The sequence below is a fragment of the Amphiura filiformis genome, chromosome 6 (genome assembly GCF_039555335.1).
Source record: "Amphiura filiformis chromosome 6, Afil_fr2py, whole genome shotgun sequence".
Lineage (NCBI taxonomy): Eukaryota > Metazoa > Echinodermata > Ophiuroidea > Amphilepidida > Amphiuridae > Amphiura > Amphiura filiformis.
In genome coordinates this window covers 34,179,510-34,198,643 of record NC_092633.1, presented here as the reverse complement: position 1 = coordinate 34,198,643, position 19,134 = coordinate 34,179,510, and the positions used below count along the sequence as shown (strand labels likewise).

The 19,134-nt window shown below is 43.5% G+C and overlaps 1 long non-coding RNA gene across 1 annotated transcript; it reads right to left on the bottom strand.

Moving 5' to 3' along the window:
• Positions 1 to 3,815: 3,815 nt before the first annotated feature.
• LOC140155322 (uncharacterized) lies at positions 3,816 to 19,070 on the bottom strand. The gene is made up of 3 exons (XR_011859374.1): positions 18,875 to 19,070; positions 7,467 to 7,550; positions 3,816 to 4,820 (listed from the first exon to the last, which is right to left on the bottom strand). It is a non-coding gene; the product is annotated as an uncharacterized lncRNA (long non-coding RNA).
• Positions 19,071 to 19,134: the final 64 nt, after the last annotated feature.

Sequence of the window (19,134 nt, the reverse complement as noted above, 5' to 3'; positions counted from 1 at the left end):
TTTCCTCAGAAGCTGTGCAGGGCTTTCCAATTTGCTCTCAGTAGACCTACTGAGAACAAACGTCAGGTTTTAGTATAATAAACCCCAACTGGCCAGTGTAGATAATCTGCAGCAAACTGCTCAGAAAATTCACATCGACGAATCCGGTTCAGCAGCTTTACAGTTGTATTTTCAAAATCAGGAAGTTGTCCACCGATTTGCTTTAAAGTTCCAAAAACTCGTAACGGTTCGAAGATGTAAAATGTATCCGGATTCACATTAAAGAGTTGTCCTAAAAATGTTGAGCCAGTTCGAAAGTGCGCCAGAACTATAACAACTGAGTTATTCGTGCTTGGTGGTGTGCTTTCCTGTAAAGTCCGCAATTGAGTTTTTTGAATGATGGGACCAAATTGATTTTGCCGCGACAAACCATGCCATTTTTGATCATATGCGACTATGGCAAGCTTTTGGTTTTTAAGGAACGTGAAGAGCCATACTGTTGCAACAGCAATGAGAGTATATATTATGATGTAAAGCACATTGTTTACCCGGACCATTTTGTAAAAGTTTTTATCACGTTGATATAAAGGATGTTGACGTTGACACCAGGCGTTGACATCCGCATTCACCAAAAGGCGTCATTGATCCACTGTGATTTTGTCACAGCCATGAGGCCAAAGGAAGTCACTCAGCATGCTCAGAGGCTAAAGGAAGTCACTAAAGACAATTCGTTGTAAAGACGACTTTCAAGAAATATGCTACAACTAAGCGAGTATCAGACCTCGATCATATGCTGATGATAGAGCTAGTAAAAAATTTTTTTAACCTACAGTATGCGAGTGTCTTGTCCCCTAGTTGAACATTGACCGGGGAGCAAGTTTTACATCTTTGTCTTGATCAGAGACAAAATTGTAACATGTGTTGCGATAACATAGAAAGTTGGATTTAGTCATTTGCCCACAATGCTTTTCAACTTTTATATTCCATATATTTAGATAAATGCATGTGATATCTTAATTTCCTTGAGCTATCATTAGCACAGTATAACGCGTTTACTATAAACCACATGGCTCTGCAAAAATATCACTTTAAACATTGTTTTTAACAAGAGTAGAAATAAGAAAAAAAGCTTTTGTTTTTCACATGCAAGTTTTTGTTCTAGTTGTTCATGCATGTTTTTCATTTATCCGTGCATTCTGGGAATACTGGAGTTGTCTTCTTCATTCGTGGCAGACGATGGCATAATCAAATTAAAATAAGATAAAATTAAAAGTATTATAGCTTATGTACACAGTAAATTTGATAATTCTTATCTCTAGATAATTGTACAACCCAGTTCACTAAATTAAACTGTCACAATCGAATTAAAATAAGATAAAATTAATATTACAGCTTTTGTACACAGTACATTTGATAAATTTTTTTTATCTCTAGACAAATGAACAACCTAGTTCTTGTATTTAGACAAAGAACAAGACTAGTGCTAGTGTTTAAAAATATAAAAAAACCACCCCAAACCCAAGAAAATGCAGCTAATCTCGAAGTAGAATCATAAGTTTTGTGTACAAATTGAACATTATTGTACCATTCCATGTGTACATAGTTTCCATTTAGTTTGGAGCTTTTCCATCATGTCTATATAACTGAAAAAGTTGAACTCGCATATATTGTACGAAACATCAAAGTGTATATTAATTTTATTTTCAAAGGCTACCATTATAAGCAGAAAGTTTTGAATGATTCTTGCATGTTTTAAGGTCACATCTGGCACTATTGAAGAAGTGGAAAACAGACCAACAAATCAAGCCTGCTAGCCTTGCTATATGAACTGAGCCCCCCGGAAGGTCTGGTTTACGTTTTCAGGGCAGGGAGTTTTGGTAAGCTGGACAGAACTCTAATAGCAATATCATTGTTCTCTGCAAGATCCTCAGCTTTGCATTCTTACTCCAATAGAGGACATCGCAATGGGTGCTCCATGGTTTGTGGTTCAGTTCCACATATGCAGGTCACATCTTCGATGTTTAGATAACCCCACTTTTTGAGAGTCACTTAATTTCCACCGATACCAGTTCTAAGTCTGTTGAAGCATTTCCATTAAGCACAGTTTGAGTTGGTACCAGGGGAAGTTCTTCTTTATGGGCATGTATGGGCATGTTATGTTGTCTGGCTAAGACCCTGTAATGCTTGTTCAAATAGCAATTTGGAGTATGCATACTACATGTATATTCATATGCATGCTCCTGTAACAGGCATGTAAATGGGACAAAAGTTCAATAAAAAAGAGCAGAAAATCACCAAAAAGAGGAAAATTAATGGATCTCCTATACTTTTGTATAGGGGAAAAAACTAATACCTCTATAAATCAGAGGAAGAATCTCATCCCTGTTTATTAAAGTTTGCATGTTAAGAGTTTCAAGGACGGCACTTCAAAACAATTTTTCGTTTGCCATACACAGTAAGTCCAGAGAGATTAATCTGTGAAGAGTAATTTATCAATATGTGAGGGGTTAGACCCCACCCTTTTCATTTTTATGGCACCTTTTTACCAAGGCATCCTTTTTGAACATTTAGGGGGGTTGTCCCAGTAATAAGCTGCAGGGTATCACCCCCTCCTGAAAAAAAGTTTTTGGGGCTCTTTTTCATCATCCCATTCAGGAAATGCACCTTTAAAAGCTTTCCTATGACGACATGCCAGAATAATTCAAATCCCAATACTGATGTTTTTGTGTCACTGACTATTAATGTCTGAATGGGTGATATGTTGCACTGCATTATATAAAACATGCTGTTGAATGGAATTTCTTTGCGATATGTCAGTAAGTTTGGCGAGTTTTCTTGTCAAAAATAATTAATTTTTAGTTGAACTCCCACCCTTTTTTTATTTTTTTTATCAACCCACCCTTTATACTGACACATTGTAAACCCCCACCTTTTTCCAACTATCAGACCAGCCCCGTTTAAAACATGTGCTATGCATAAAGTGAGGACTCGGTAGAAAACATAGGGATTCAAATTTTAACAAATACCACTAAAAATAGAATCAGCCTTACACAAATTTCCTAGTAAATGTTTTTTTTAAACCACTCACAGTAAAGTTTGTTGGTGAACCTTATTATTGAAGATTTTTGTTCCAAATTTACCTTGAAAGTACGAACAGTCCACATCTGGCAGGATGGTTTCACAAATGGCAATGGGAACCAAATTTGGTCTTTCCATTGTGATAATGCAATATATAATATTTTGCAGTAAACCTTTGACGAGAGTGTATTTTAAGTGTACATCTACTGGATTGAAATGCATTTGCCTCTGATTGGCTGCTGAGGCGACCTGCTGTTGCCAAGAGGAAATTTATGAATGCAACATCACGATAGTACGCACTTGTTAAAGGATTACTGCAAATCTTTATGAACACCATAGGAGATAACACCATGTATTCCAACTTGAGAAAAATCCGTAAAACGTGTGAACTATCATTTCTTGCAAAGCAAATTTTTAACAAAATCTTAATTAAATTTACAACAGTACAAGTTCTCTTATGGTGTCTTTTTATCATATTCATACATAATGGACTTGCATATCGAGGCAGTTACGGGATATGCTCATTAAAGTGTTTGTCCGTTAAAGCCAACCACTTTAGCATGTACTTGAAAATTGTTACGTCAATAGTTTTTGTGATGAAATATTTCAAAATGATCTCAAAAAGAATTGAAGGATCATTGATTTTTCAGGAGTTCTTGATCTTTTCAGAAAGAGTCAACCATTTAAAACTCCTAATTTCATAAACACAAATTTGGACACAGACATTTCTAGCACAGTCCATAATGATGGATAACTAAATTCCTCTTTAGTGTAAGTCAAAATTTAAAATTGTATAAACCATTTGATTATCAATGTGCGAATTAACCACTCTCTCTTATAACTAAGGTACAGACTTGGTGCTTAAATACCTTCATAAGATTGAAATTAGTCAATAGCACTCATGAGTGTAATCATCCATAACAGGACTGAGCAAGTTGTTTGATTTAACAAATATGAGCAACAAATAAGGTGTTAATTTCAAAACATTCAAAACAATTTTTTCTTATTAAGTTCTCAAATATAGACCATACCAATATATTTTTTTCCATGGAGAAATATTTTGGGCTTCATATATATTTCAAATCATGTAATGTAAAAAACTTGAATACTTGAAGAGCTCAAATAATTTCTCCAGCATGACCAAAGATGGCTTTTTTATGTTACACTTGTCACTGCTGATCACAAAACCATTTTTTACCCTTCACACCAGGGTCTTAGCTAGAAATTGAAGGTTGCCCGTCATATGAATAAAATTGCCCGTCCTAATTTGACCTTTAAAACATTTACCAGACGTCTATAGCCCATTGGGGGTTCAATGAGTTCAAATATGTGCTGATATGGCCTTGTTCTACAAATTGGGTCTACTAAAAAGGTCAATTAGCTTCTCAAGACATACAATTTATAATATAGGATCTGTCAAAGGCATTAATTTTGCCCGTCCCAGGAGAAAATGCCCCGTCTAAAATGACGGCCAGACGGGTGGCTAGCTAAGACCCTGCTTCACACACAAAGCGATATGTAGCCACAGCAGTTCATCCATGTTTGGTTTGCACAGTACGTAAGGTGTGTCACATCCAGTTCCAAGGAAAAGGCATGCTTTTATAATATATCAATCTGTTCTTGTAAAGTTTTGTTCTATATTTACATTGCACTACTTGTTGGGTTTGACTGTTCACAGTTCAGGGGGAAGTGCATTTGTAATAATTCACATCAATTGCTTTACTGTGTGTTTAGCTCTTCTGTGTGTCCAGACCTTCAAGACCCTGAAAGAAAGAAATTATGTAACACAAATCTCACATTAGATAAGGATTTGTCAGTGAAGGGTATGAACACGTATGTAAGTCTAATGACAAGACTCACTTGAGTCTATTCACGGAGAATACATCTAGAGTTGAATTTGATATACATTCAAGCAATTCATCAAATTTTATCTATAGCTGTTGGCCTGTACTAATAGTAGGGATGACCAATGAACCATCAACTTGATTAGAACACTCCCATAGACATGCAGGGAGCTCAACTGTGCACTGCTTGCACATACATTTCTAAATTGATCTCATTCTTTTTTTTTAAATATTTTCCTGTAAAAATTGGGGAAGTTAATGCCAATTATATTTTGTAACTATCTTGCAAATTACAGCAACAGAACTTATTTCATTTCCCTGTAAGTGTGAGTCAAAATTGGTCCATCGCCACAGTGCGCTTAATTGCCAGTGGCTGAGTTCAGCACTGCTCAAGAATGGCACAAAATATTCATGTCAATAATTTCAGGTGAAAAACGTGGCCTACTGAGCTGTAATTTGGCAGAGTTGCCAGTAATACCTCTATCATACCCTGATTTTTACCCTCTGTAAAAAGGTTAAAAAATTGAACAAGTAGATCTCGAGTTACAAATTAAATCACCAGCTTCCCTTTGGAATTTCCATACTCCTTTCGAATCATGCTAAGAAGACACCTTTCTTAACATAAATGTGAAGTTTCGTGCCCATTCGATGTATTTTTCACCTGATTTCAACCCTAAACGTTTTCTTATATTTAGGCCTATACCATATACAACTTGCTGCTGGCTATACCTTGTTTAGAACTTTCAAAAGAAGTACCTGAATGTGCAACCATAACTGTTTCAAAATAGCCAGCGGAAGTCATGCAGGTAACTCCAAGGTCATGTATTGAATTGTTTTGAATGAGGAATACTACGGGAACCAGCACATTTTGTTAGAAGTCACACATGAGCATGATGAGTGAAGTGGATAACCTCTATTGTTGTGAATGAGTCAATGACCTTCAATGACACTTAAGATTTAATTTGCATACACCTACTAATTGGTCATATTAAACCCAATAACATTGAAATTTTTGGTTGTGAAAAAAAAAGTGGACTTTGATTTTGCAATTTTGATTTTGTGCCATATCGGCCATCTTGGATGATTTTTGGCAAAATGTTCTCTAAATGCATGATTTCAATGCCTCGGTTTGAAAAAATAATTTATGCCATTGACTAGTAAAGTGCCATTTCATAAGAAACCCTTTGATACTTTCACAATATGCTTGTTTCATGTTTGCATATATGTTAAAATAAAGAAATATATAAAGGTAAATATATGCTTATGCCAATTTTGCTCCCAATTGATATTTTTGGACCTTGTCATTTTATTTTGTTCCAATGACCGGTCAGAATGGGAAACTTTGAAAATTCATAATTCGAAAAGTTTTTGACCGATTTTGACAATTTAACCACCAAAATACTTCTATTGATGAGTTCTATCCAGAAAACAATATTTTGTAGCAATAGGGGCAACATGAAATTTTGATGGTTATCCCTACTAATAGGTCTTCTACTGCGTAATTAGTCTTCTAATACTAGAAGATATGCCATTCAATAGGGTCATTCTAAATTCTAATGCTTGTAGGCCTCCAGTTTTAAAACAACTTGCAGGCAAGCTGCACACCACTTATAAGAAAGCTTTCGAGAGCTATTATAATATAGGTATAGAATGTGTTAGAAATTGCTCAGACTATGTTAGTTCAAGGAGAGCTATGGCAGCAATCACTCTCCATAGAACTTAAACTCAAGCCTGTAGTTGTGTTATTTTAAATTTTTCATTGTAACATTATCTTTCTTTAGCACTTCATTGGTCCACTGCATACGCTCTAATTACATTGCATTAAAGGCCCTTTCAGTGATTTCACAGGAACATTAAAAAAAATGGAAATTTGTCAGAGTTGCTTAGAAATAAAGAATAAGTCTACAGAATTTCATTAAACCACTTTTCCCCTGAATACATCGACAAATTAGTAAAAAACAGAAGTTTTAGAAAGGTTTTCTACTTCAACTCAGATCGACTTCGAGAAAATCGAGATTGTCGTACAGTCGCCACCAATCGACTGGAAAAAGTTCCTAGTCCAGTGTTTCTAACACGGGGGAAGTAGAGTCTAAATTGATTTAAAACAGGCGCTTAATTTTTGTAGTAGAAAACAAAATAAGCAATTAAAGGTCACCGAGGCAAACTAACGGTCAATTCAAATATGAAAAACAGTTAAAATTGTGTATTTTGTTTAAAATAGTAGCTACTGATGTAATAAGTAGTAGAAACAATACGCATAGCGCGTGTTAGTGCAGTGGAGAGTGAGCTTCTCGATCTCGAGTCGGACTTTTGTACTGTCAGTATCAAAAGTCCAGAATCATGCAAATGCTTTATTTTGTCTAAAATACACGGCTTTCGACCGAACCACTAGCAGGCTATGTTAGCACATCTATGCCAATTACAAAGGTACCAAAATCTGAATTTTGATGATTTTTACGATCGTCCGGATGAGCAAATCACTGAATGGGCCTTTAAGGCAAAAACCTGACAGTTAGACTGTGCATGCCTGAAATTAATGTCAAATGATCTATTTGATCTACTAACCGTTGTTCGGTATTCACGACCTGTCAGACGTCTATCCCTATTTAGAAGATACCAGTCAAATGGGTTATCGCACTTTCTTCTCATCTGAAACACAATGCAGATTAGCAATATTCTATTAAGACAGGGCTCAAGATCTTACTGTTTGACTATAGTCTATCTCCAGTCAGCGGCACTAGCTTTAAAATATTGAACGAGACGTAGAAAAATAATGATCAAGCACGAATCACATGGTTTTATTTCAATCAAACTCATGTTAACCATAAAAACGAATAAAAACAGCCGTCTCTCAACACGCGATATTCAAAATTCCCGCGCCGAAATGTTCTAGAGCAGTGACGTCATGGTTATTTGTGCTCATTTGTCGACAGGCTTCATTGAACTATTGGGACGTCACTGCTCTAGACAATTTCGGCGCGGGAATTTTGAATATTGCGTGTTGAGAGATGGCTGTTTTTATTCGTTTTTATGGTTAATATGAGTTTGTTTGAAATAAAACCATGTGATTCGTGCTTGATAATTATTTTTCTAACATTTAAGGCTTAATGTTGTGATTACCGGACACTTCCTTCAAGTTCAATATTTTAAAACTCATATTGAGAGTTCGAGACCAATAAATTCTGGGCATAATGAATCCAATTTTATCATTATTATGTTTTAGATCCAATTTTCACACACATGGATTCATCAAAACATAATAATGGTTGTATACAATAAGGAAGTGGGTGTGAGTAGATAGAAGCATGAGTGAAAAATAATTTAATTAAAACAAACACTGGATATTTTGACATCATGATATTTGTTCTTACGATCACAAACCACTCCACTTACTCATCCGAGAGGAGCTTTTTCGTTCGTTCAAGGAGAGCTCCAGAAGAGCTATTTATAAATGCTCTCCTGCAACTTTGGGATTTTAACATGTAGGCCCTGATGACACTGAGGTTAGGTAATTACAATGAAATTTCTGAATGATATCTAGTTTATGCATGATTGTCACCAAATTTGATCAGGCCTTGCCTTTTGAGGCGAGAGAGTGATCACTCACCATCACTCACCTAAAATGAAGCTGAGGAGAGCTTTTATCATTCGCCTACATTTGGTGTAATAATAATACAAGTGATTATAATCACTTGCCTACAGCTCACCTGACAAGTAATTTTCAAAAGACAAGGCCTGTTTGATATAAAAACAGAGCTAATGGCACCGACGGCAAAGGGTGCATCGCTTGTACCGTACTTGTAGGGCTGGCGTCGCACAGTGTCATCGCCCCGATATCTTCATGGCAGAAAACGCCATGGTAGGTTGAATCCACCGCCACGCATGGCTTGCTCGAGAAACACTAGCTACGAATTTGCTCACGGATGCCCTCGCATTCGTAGCTAGCGTCCTTTCGTAACTGAATGCAGTGCGGGAATAAACATGTAAATAACACCGTATACTTTATACAATAGGCCACTGACTGCTTCAATAAGCATACCCTCAAATACTGTAAAAGTCAATATTTTCGCGAGAAGATATTTTCGCGATTTTGAAGATTTTGTCAATTGCGTGAGAATTAAATTTCACGGTTTTGATATTGATACAATAGAAACCTAATGCAAAAGGTTATTTTCGCCAGTTTTTATTTTCGCGATTTTATGTCCACTCGCGAAATTCGCGAAAATAAAAACCTCGCGAAAATTTCTACTTTTACAGTACCACTTTCCACATAACATGACCTACTAATTTGTTACTATACACGTTCCCAACATAATTCTCAGTAATACTTCGCATTTCAAGTGCAATTGCGTGAATATTTCATCACTAAAATTGCTCCCATTTTTCCATTGATCGGCGATGATTCAACTGTCAGTTCACGAAGTAAAATTTACTGTTGTTTCTAGTTTGTAATTTCAATTTCCCTAGACATGTGTATTAATAAACAAAACTCTTAAAATAATAAATTTTTCTAATTGCTACTGACTGTATATCGGAAATTACTTCTTCATTAACTGCTGATTTGTTTTTGGACTATTTTATAACACTATATCAATATTTTGTATTGTTAAATTATGTTTGTACTAAAAACACAACCATAACATTGCTTATCACGTGAGCCTGTTACGTCGATAATATTCTCAACCCCACAAAACGTTATTCAGTCATTAATAAGCACAATTATTTACGTGTGTGAAATGCCCTCGTAGGTTGAGACTGTTTCACCATCAGCATGGCGCAAACAGCTACAATAATAATAGCATGTGCAGGCCGGATCCAGCTCTGAAAAACTTGCCGAATATTTAGCTGATATTTCCTTTATAATGTTAGGATCGTATGAATCGAAAGTGCAAATAGGTAGATAGTACAATAAAACTTATATAATGACACGCTTATTAATATGTGCTGGTTAAGTAAGCCAATACTAGTCCCAAACAAAAATGTTTGGTAGACTCATAACCGGTGCGATCTTACCTTTCCGATGTTGATTAAGATACTTCTTGCATCGATCCCGAGATGCGGAAAAACCAATAGTCATTTTGTCCCACATAAATGAATAAATAACAAAAACCCGATCCCCGAGTGGACTCACCCATTCGGTGACGTCACACACGATAATCACCCCTTATCCGACTTGGGCAGCCCCTACTCGCCAAACTTGTAGGGGGGCGGGGTCCGGATAATCAACATCGGAAAGGTAAGATCGCACGGTTATGAGTCTACCAAACATTTTGTTTGGGACTAGACTCAGTACACCGGTCGATCTTACCGCTTCCGATGTTGATTAAGATACTTCTTGCATCAACATCTGAAAGATCGATCTAGCAAGTAACCGACGGATGGAGGTACAAGATTGGCCAGCATCTGATAAGGATCGGGAGAGTGGGTAGCATGGTAATCGCGAGGTCAAACTATTTCCCCCCTCACGGCCGGAAACAGAAAGACTACGTGAACAGACAAAAACCCCTGAACTGAAAGTTCAGTGGTTAAGAATAGAAACACTGGTTCTTACCATGTTGGAAGTCTGATTGTCCGCCAAACCCCTGATACCCAACCACCATATTATCTCCATCGCAGAATAGCCCTGGAGAACTTAGCGCCTGGTCGTTGGTTTACGTTTTGGTAGTAAACCGTGGAAAAGGACGACGGGTTCTTCCAAGACACAGCCTGACAAATCTCTTCTATGGGGACCCCCCTATGGTAGGCCCACGAAGATGAGATAGATCTGGTTGAGTGGGCCTTGGGCGGCGTCTTTTGCCGCCCGAGTCCACTAACACCTGGACCAGCCACCGTGCCAGAGTCTGTTTAGCGGCTGGACCGCGTGCGGTTCTGCGTGAGTGATAAATAAGCGGTCATGAGCCCCTCTTAAGGTTTGTGTTCGCCAAGGTAGTGCTGTAAGCGCCCTCACCGGGCACCACAACCTGTCTTCGGCTATTGATTTAACCCTGCCCAATACTGGGGAGGAAGAGGGGCGAGTGTCGGAATGTACTTCGCTCATTTTTGCAAGGAAATCCGGGCGAAGAAACAGCGTCGCCCGTTGTTAGTAAATCACGGAGGCTGACTTGAGAGACTGCGTGCAACTCTGAGCAGCGCCGTCCCAAGCCAACGCCAGAAGAAAGGCCGCTTTAAGAGTGACGTATTTAAGGGTCGCTTTTGACAGGGGCTCAAAAGGGGACCCTTAATATACTCCAAGACTGTGTTGAGGTCCCATGGAGGACCACCTTCCTTTCGGCGGGCGCCGTTGAACATACCGTCGAGAAGAAGACTTAGGGACCCATCTGAATTGATAGTCGACCGTCTTGAATCCTCGATGAATCGAGAGAATGGCTGACTTATAGTTGGCTATCGTTGCCTGCTGAAGTCCTGACCTGAACTTTTCTGTCAGAAAATCTGCCACTAGAGGCACAGAGGCTCTAGTGGGAGATGTATTTCTCTCATCGCACCATGCGTAGTAGGGAGCCAAACGCTGACTATACGTGCGGAGGGTAGACTCGTCTACCCCGGCGATGAGAGAAGCAGCTTCTGATGAAAAGCCTCCCTCCGCGCATCGTTCCTGATAAGGGCCATGCAGCTAACTGCAGGTGCTCTAGTGGTAGACTTGGTACCTCTCCTCCGGGCATCCGGAGTAGATTTGGTAACTCGGGGAGTACTCGCGGCTGTGCCGCTAGTAGATCCACCATCGGTCGAAACCACAGGTGGTTCGGCCAGAACGGTGCCATCAGAATGACGTTGCAATCCTCCCTCCCGATCTTGGTCACCACCCTTGCGAGTAGCGTTAGCTCGGAGGACCAGACCTAAGCAGCCATTCCTCCCCAGAGAACGGACAGCGCGTCCACGGCGAATGCCTGTGGGTCTGCGACCCTCGAGCAGTACACCGGCAGCTGATGATTGCGATGAGATGCGAACAAATCTATCGAGGGGTGGTACATCACCTCGAAGATCGCCTGGGCGACCTGCGGAGCAAGGGACCATTCTGTAGGTCCCGACACCTTTCCTCGTGACAGATCGTCCGCGAGGATGTTGGTGACTCCGCTATGTGCATCGCTCTCAACGTAATCTGCCTGGCCTTGCACCACCCTATCAGGCGTGTGCGTGCAGGCACAACCGTGGTGACCTTGTGCCCCTTTGTCTGTTGAGGTAGGCTACCACGGTTGTGTTGTCCGTTTGGACAACGATATGAGATCCCACGATTACCTTCTCGAAATGCTGGAGAGTTCTCTCCACTGCCCAAGGTTCGAGAAGGTTGATATGGAACTCCGTCTCCGTGGCCGACCATAGGCCCGAGACTGAGTCCCGTGGATGTGGCCCCCAGCCCAGTTTTGACGCGTCGGTCGTCACTACGTGGCCTTACCGCTGGTGCAGGGAACCTGACACCTTGAGTCAAATTGGGCTGATGGGTCCACCACCAGAGTTCTCTCGCGCGATCTCCGACATCGGAACCGCGAGGGATATTGGGTGACGACTGGGCCTGTAAAAGGCTAGAAGGTGTAGTTGTATAGGCCTCATGTGAACGCGGCAGTACACTACGACCTCTACCATCCCCGCCATAAGCCCCAAAACCTTCATCCATGCCACAGCGGGTGCTCCCTCTGACTCGGCCAAGAGTCGGGCACACCTCGCCATGTTCGTCACCCTCTCGGGTGAGGGCGCCATCCCTCCTTGAGGTTGATCTGGGCCCCTAAGAATAGTGGTGTCTGTCGGGACCAAATTGGATTTCTTGGCGTTGATCAGAAATCCCAGGTCCCGCACCGTCACGGACTACTAACTCCACGAGACACTGTGTCTCCAGTGGGTGCGTCCGTAAATGAACCAATCGTCCAGGTAGCAACACATGTTGACTCCCCTGCGCTTCAGGGTACGCCGCCACCGCCCTGACCAGGAGTGTAAACACTCTGGGGAGGTGGACAAGCGAATGGCAGGCATCGAAACTGGTAAGTTTGACCCTGTACCTTGAAGCGTAGAAACCTCTGATCTTGAGGTGCGATCGAACATGCAGATATGCGTCCGAGAGATCTAGCGATGCCGCCCACATACCCTTGATGGGGCAGGCTAGCACCGAAGCGAGAGTCTCCATTCTGAACCTCTTGGGCCTGATGAACTCGTTCAACGGCTTGAGGTTCAGAATAGGCCTCCAGTCGCCGGTCTTCTTTGGAGCCAGAAAAAACGTGCTCCAAAAACCCTTGGTGAAAGGGGGGTAGACCGGGACAATCGCTTGCTTCGTGAGAAGCTGAGTGACCTCTGACAGTAGTGCCCGACGCTGGGGGCCGTCTGGCGGCACTACCGTGGACCTCTGAATCGTGCAGGCGCACGCGGGGTGGCTGGTAGCTTGCAGTCTGTCACCCCCGCTGACCACTGACAATACCCAGGCGCCCGGTGAGATGGCATGCCATCTCTGGGCGTAATGCACAGCGGCCGCCCACAGGGGAATCCCTGTGGAAGTCCAACCTGCCGGCATGGACTGTCGACCGCCGTGCCCTCAGGACCCATCTGGTTTGCCACCCTTGGAAGAACGGCTCTTCTTAGGGGGCTTGCCATACGGTCCAGCACTACTCTTGCGCTTCCCAGTTTTTTGGGGAGGTGCTGGAGTAGCCTCGGGCTCGGGTGTAGTCTGTGGTGCGCGTCCTGCTGAAGCCGGAGCTGGCGCTGAAGAACGCTTAGAAGACTTCTTCTTCTTGTGCTTCTTCTTCGCCTTACTGCCCTTCCCCTTGGTCAGGGCAGCCTCCGACTTCTTCAGAGTGCTCTCATTGGTGGCCTTCTTTGCCCGGTCCTCAACCGTGCGCAAAAGGCCTGTCCAAAGAGTAGCCCCTGTCCCACCGAGTCTGACTTCTTCATTGCATCAGCAAAGTCGGAGCCGTAAGTTGACTGGAGGGACAGACAGGCATTCTCCCGGCGGCGAGATGACATCCTATGGGCTAGGCCCATAGAACTCTCGTTGAGGTTAGCTGTTAGCACCGCTAACAGATTAACCTCGCGGAAGAGTTCCGCGTTGCCCGTGGTCGTTCGCTACCTTCCTACCGAGGTGCTCGGCAAGCGTGGTAGCGACGCTTAGAGACTCTGATAAGCGGCGTGCTCGCTTATCGATGAGCTTTAGCTCCTCCTCCCACTGGGGAGAAACGACCCGCGCCTTGGCCGCTAGCGGCAGGCGCTTGGCAACGCGTCTGGATCCATGTCAGGGACCCTGAGGTAGGTTTCGTAGTCCTCCTGCGAAACACGCGGTGAAGCGTGCAAGCACGCGGCGTCGAAGCTCCAGCGAGCCTGACAGCCCTACGAAGCCTACCCTTGAGGTCCGCCGGGAATGCAAGTGCGGGCGACCCTTGTGTGGACGCGCTAGCTGGGCATCCTACTGAAAAGATGCCCTGGTCCTCCTGAACGGACTCCTCCTGAGAGAAAGCCAGGCCCAAACCTTGGGCCACACGGCTCATCACCTCAGCGGTGTCCGCAGGCAGACCATTGCTAGCGAGTTCCTCACGGGGCAGCGGGGGAAGGATACCTGAAGCTAGCTGCACAGTCTCAACAGACTGTGAGTCGCTACTGGTTTCATCTTCCGACTCCTTTCCCTCGCCTTCAGACTCTGACTCACTCTCTGATGAGGAAGAGATCTGACGACGGGCATCTGAAGGTGGACAGGGCGGTGTCGCCACCGTGTGGCTAGCCAACTGAACACCAGCAGAAGAGGGAGTACTCCGCTAGACCCGAGATGCTAGCTATAGCACCCGGGATCCGCGACGCTCTCGCTGCTGTCGCCCTAGCCATAGCAGTGTGCGGCCTACCCTGAGCTGTATCAGGGTTAGCCACTCGCCGCCGGTTGGGTAACAACTGGTGGTACTGCTTGCCCAACGCTAGGCGGCACTTGCCACGGTGGAAGACCGTGGAAGAAACCACCCTGCGGCGGATACCACGGGCATACCCTGTTGGTAGCTGACCCTGAAAGGATCCGCCACCAGGAAACCCCATGGAACGGCAGTACCAGTACCGCCTCCCCCTGTTGCCACAGAGACTGTGGTAACCACGACGAGTAATGCGGTACCTGCGTGGTTGTAGCGTAGGTGCCCGGTAGGGCTCCCGGCTGCGCACCACTGTACCCATCCCTCCCAGCGTCCCCCGCTAGAGGATCAAGCCGTGTGTATGGGTACCCCGCTATACTGGCTGTCCCTTGGCTAAAAGGAGCTTGCCTAGTATCACGGGTAGCTGAGCGTGTATACCCTCGATCAGTCACCTCGCTACCTGAATAGGCAGTATCAATCAATGGAGCCATGCTCCGCTGAATAGATAGTGATCGATCATAAGAGGGTAATTGACCCATTGACTGTAATGGATCACCCACGCTCTGCTGGCTCTCGAGGACATAAGTGGGTTGTTGATCAGCCAGGCTGTTCAAACTACCTACCCTAACCTCTTGAGCCTCGCCCAAGGTCGCTGTGTGTGGCGGACCACTCACGGCAGCTATGGGCGCGTGCATAGTGGCTACCACTGAAGTCAAGCCGTAGCTTCGTCTTGGTAGCTGCCACTGTTTGCACTTGGGTCGCTGTCCCGTGAGAGACTGCGAGCCCAACCCGTATAACCGCTAGCCAGTCCCGGAGGACAGCCGGCAGCCATTCCAAGGCCCAGGGAATCACTCGGCGGTCCCACCATGGAACGCCGCCGTGTGACAACCCCAGTTGGTTCTGCTAAGACTACACCTGAAGCGTTAGCCCCGGTATCGTCTCTGCTAAACCCATGCATCGTTTTCATTACGACCCTTGCGGGAACGAAGAGCGTGCTGCGTGCCGTCAGATCAACCCAGGCAAGCCCGGGTTCCACTGGCACGCTGCGTGCTACAGACCGCCGAGGCAAGTCCGCTGCACGCTGTATGCTAGGATTCAACCCAGGCAAGCCGGGTACCCTTGGCATACTGTCCGTCGCCCGGCTACTTCAAGGGTGCTAGACCCGCTGTTAAGCCAACAATAGACGGGTGTCCACCTGCAAGAAGCTCGCTAGAGATCTCACTGGTAGACTGGTACTCGCCTGTTAGGGCAAGTACCGCCCTGCTGCCTGCTACTAGCTTAGACGTAAAGTCAGTGCCTTCGCTGGCTGCTAGGCCTTCGGGCTCGCTAGCAGTCCCGGAGGGTCCGCCTGCTTGCCGGGACCGGAGCCCCAGAGGTTACCTTAGCGTGGCCCTTGCCGGCCTCGCTAGTACCTACCATATCAATCTTACCTGTAGGCTTCTGTTTCTTAGTCTTCGCCTCTTCTGTCTGTGTCGAAGACCTAAACGAGCGCTACTTTCTAAATCCTCAAGTGGATGTCCGATAAGCCTATGCAAAAGGAAGCACACTTAGTTGATTTAGAGCAATCCCTGTGGGAGTAGCAGAGTGGATGCGGGTCCCACTCTGGTACAAGGGAAGGGCATGATTGACAAGGCCTAGACATTGTAGTAATCGGGAGCGTACAGCACTACCCCCGAACACAAGCTCAAGCCCAATAAACCGACCCCCACGCACCGTGGCTGGCGCTGATGTAGTGGTATGATATAAAAATATATATACAAAGGCATGAAAACTGAAAACCTTTTGGGGAAGATTTGTCAGGCTGGTCCCTTCGGAAACCCACCGAACTCTTAGCAGTAACTCGGCGTCATCAGACGCGTACTGAAAGATATAACGATAGAGCACACCATAAACATAGCGATAATCACTCACCATACATGTATACACAGTACTGTACAAACATCTATTGTAACTTACTAGTCTGTTATAGTTGTTTTACGTGAGAACAAAAATAAAATGGCGTCCTAAGGCGGCCATTTTAAAACGTGTCCCGTATATGAACGGAAACACACATACAAGCTAAGTTTTTGGATCGTTTTTGTCACCTTTCTAGCCGAAAAATGTCGTCAAAACTATCTCCCTAGCGACTATACTGGTTGGTTTTTACCTCAGTGTAACAAACAAACTGTATATCTCGGCCCTTTGGTTCGTAATGATACTTAGCGTTGGTAAAGAAAAATCCACACGTCTATCTCATCTAGAAACCAACGAGGATAAGGGATGGTTATCGTGTGTGACGTCACCGAATGGGTGAGTCCACTCGGGGATCGGGGTTTTTGTTATTTATTCATTTATGTGGGACAAAATGACTATTGGTTTTTCCGCATCTCGGGATCGATGCAAGAAGTATCTTAATCAACATCGGAAACGGTAAGATCGACCGGTGTACTGAGTCATAGCATTTTTATCAGTCATGTCAGTGTTTATATCCCGATGCATTTTTATACACCGGGTTCCGACCGATATTCAGTACGAACGGATTCTAACGGTCAAAGCAAGCTTTGACCGTTAGTAAATATTTCGAACAACGCATGGCCATTTTGTATCAACCTGTTTAATAGTTTTGAGTCGCATATTGGGCTGAAGGACATCTGACTAAGGCTACTGACAATAGCCCAGATTAGCTCAGTGACTGACCTCGCTGTGTATTAGTCAAGCATGGTACCCCATAGGTCATATGCTTTTAGATTACCTCCACGATTGGCCTATACACTGCGCCATATAATTCGGCACATAAATCAGAATTATTGTCACTTTGACTCAAGACGCAAGCTACTCTCTCAAGACGCAAGCTAACGACTATCATATCTGTTCAAAATATATATTCAAGTGCAAGGAACCACACCTGGTTTCTTTGAATATACGAAATCATTTATGGGAGATATTCATCATTTTCTACCCTGTCCCCGGTATCCAAAGATTTTCTTCTCATATCAAACTCGTGCACAGCAAATTCACGTGTATCGATAGGGTATATTGCTGATCCAGTAATTATCCTTTTCTGGTGCATTGTGGGATAGAAAAGGGAGCAAATTAGCGATCGATTTGCCCCCTTTTCACAATCAAACTTGCCAACCGAATTTCATCTATGCAAATGAGCAAAAGCGCTACTACTAAATAACTAATGACTATCACATGCTCAAAACCAGCCAATCATGTGCGTGAGATTGGTTTCTTTTTGGTAGAATTTCATGAGAAAAACCATCATGAATATTGCTTGCTAACAAGGAAATGCACGACCGAGCAATGTAAACAAGAGCATGACTGCATGAAACAAACTTCTATTTACGCTAAACTAATTCCTTCTTTACCATAACAAATTTTTAATCAAGTTACTGAAAGGATGAAATTTAAGCTTCTATGACACTCACAAATTTTGTGGTTTTTCATGCTGGTAAAAAGTCATTTTTCAAACAGCTATAACTTCCGTTCGGTAGCATGTTTTCCCATTCTGAAAACTGTAGTGACAGCCCGCCATCTTTAATTTTCCGAAAATCATCAATCGGTACTTTCCGGATCTTCATAAAAGCTTGTTTTCATTCATAATCCACCTCGGCTTTTTCCGATGGCTGCCGAATCTGGTCATGTGCTGGGCTTATGAATAATTAATTAGGTGGACTGGCTGGTTTCAATTGGGGTCGTGCAGTGGCGCCATTGCCGGTCCATGTAATTTGGTTCCCGGTAGCTTCTATTGCAAAATCCTGCAGTGGCAATGGGGCAAGTTTGATTGTGCTTTTCTATCCCACAATGCACCAGAAAAGGATAATCAGTGGATCAGCAATATACCCTATCCCGGGTATTTTATTTTAGTATCTCTGCTGACAAAGTAATTATTAGCCAGGCGATGTCGGTGCCGACGGTGCTGGCGTCGGTGTGTGCCAAAATCGCTTGCCCCCCCCACTAGCTACTACCACTAGCCACTCTCGGCTTGCCAAAAATGTCTTGCCCCCCCTTTCGGCTCGCCAAAAATGTCTTGCCCCCCAATCCCCCCAGGGCTCATAATTAGTGCACAGCCCCTTAATGAATGTCATGCATTGCATAGTGCCAGTGCCGGCAGTAGTGGTGCAAAATTCTGCTGCCGAGCCATGGAGCTGCCTCACAGCCTACATGTAATTTTATTTAGGTCATTACCTTTCCTCCATTTTGAAGCTTTTGGAAACCAACATTGACAAAACCAATAACTCCTATGCAAGCACCCATAAGTACTGCGGGAGTGAGTACTTCCGTCCACCACATTTTCTCATTCAATTCTGTATTTACAAAGCTAAAAAATACGACAAAAAGCTGAAGAATTTTTTTCTGCAACAAGTCAAAGGTCAAGGTGGAATCCTCGATCAAAATCTTTTCATTTCATTCTAATAAAAAGTGTTCAAATTTACAGCGTATACTCA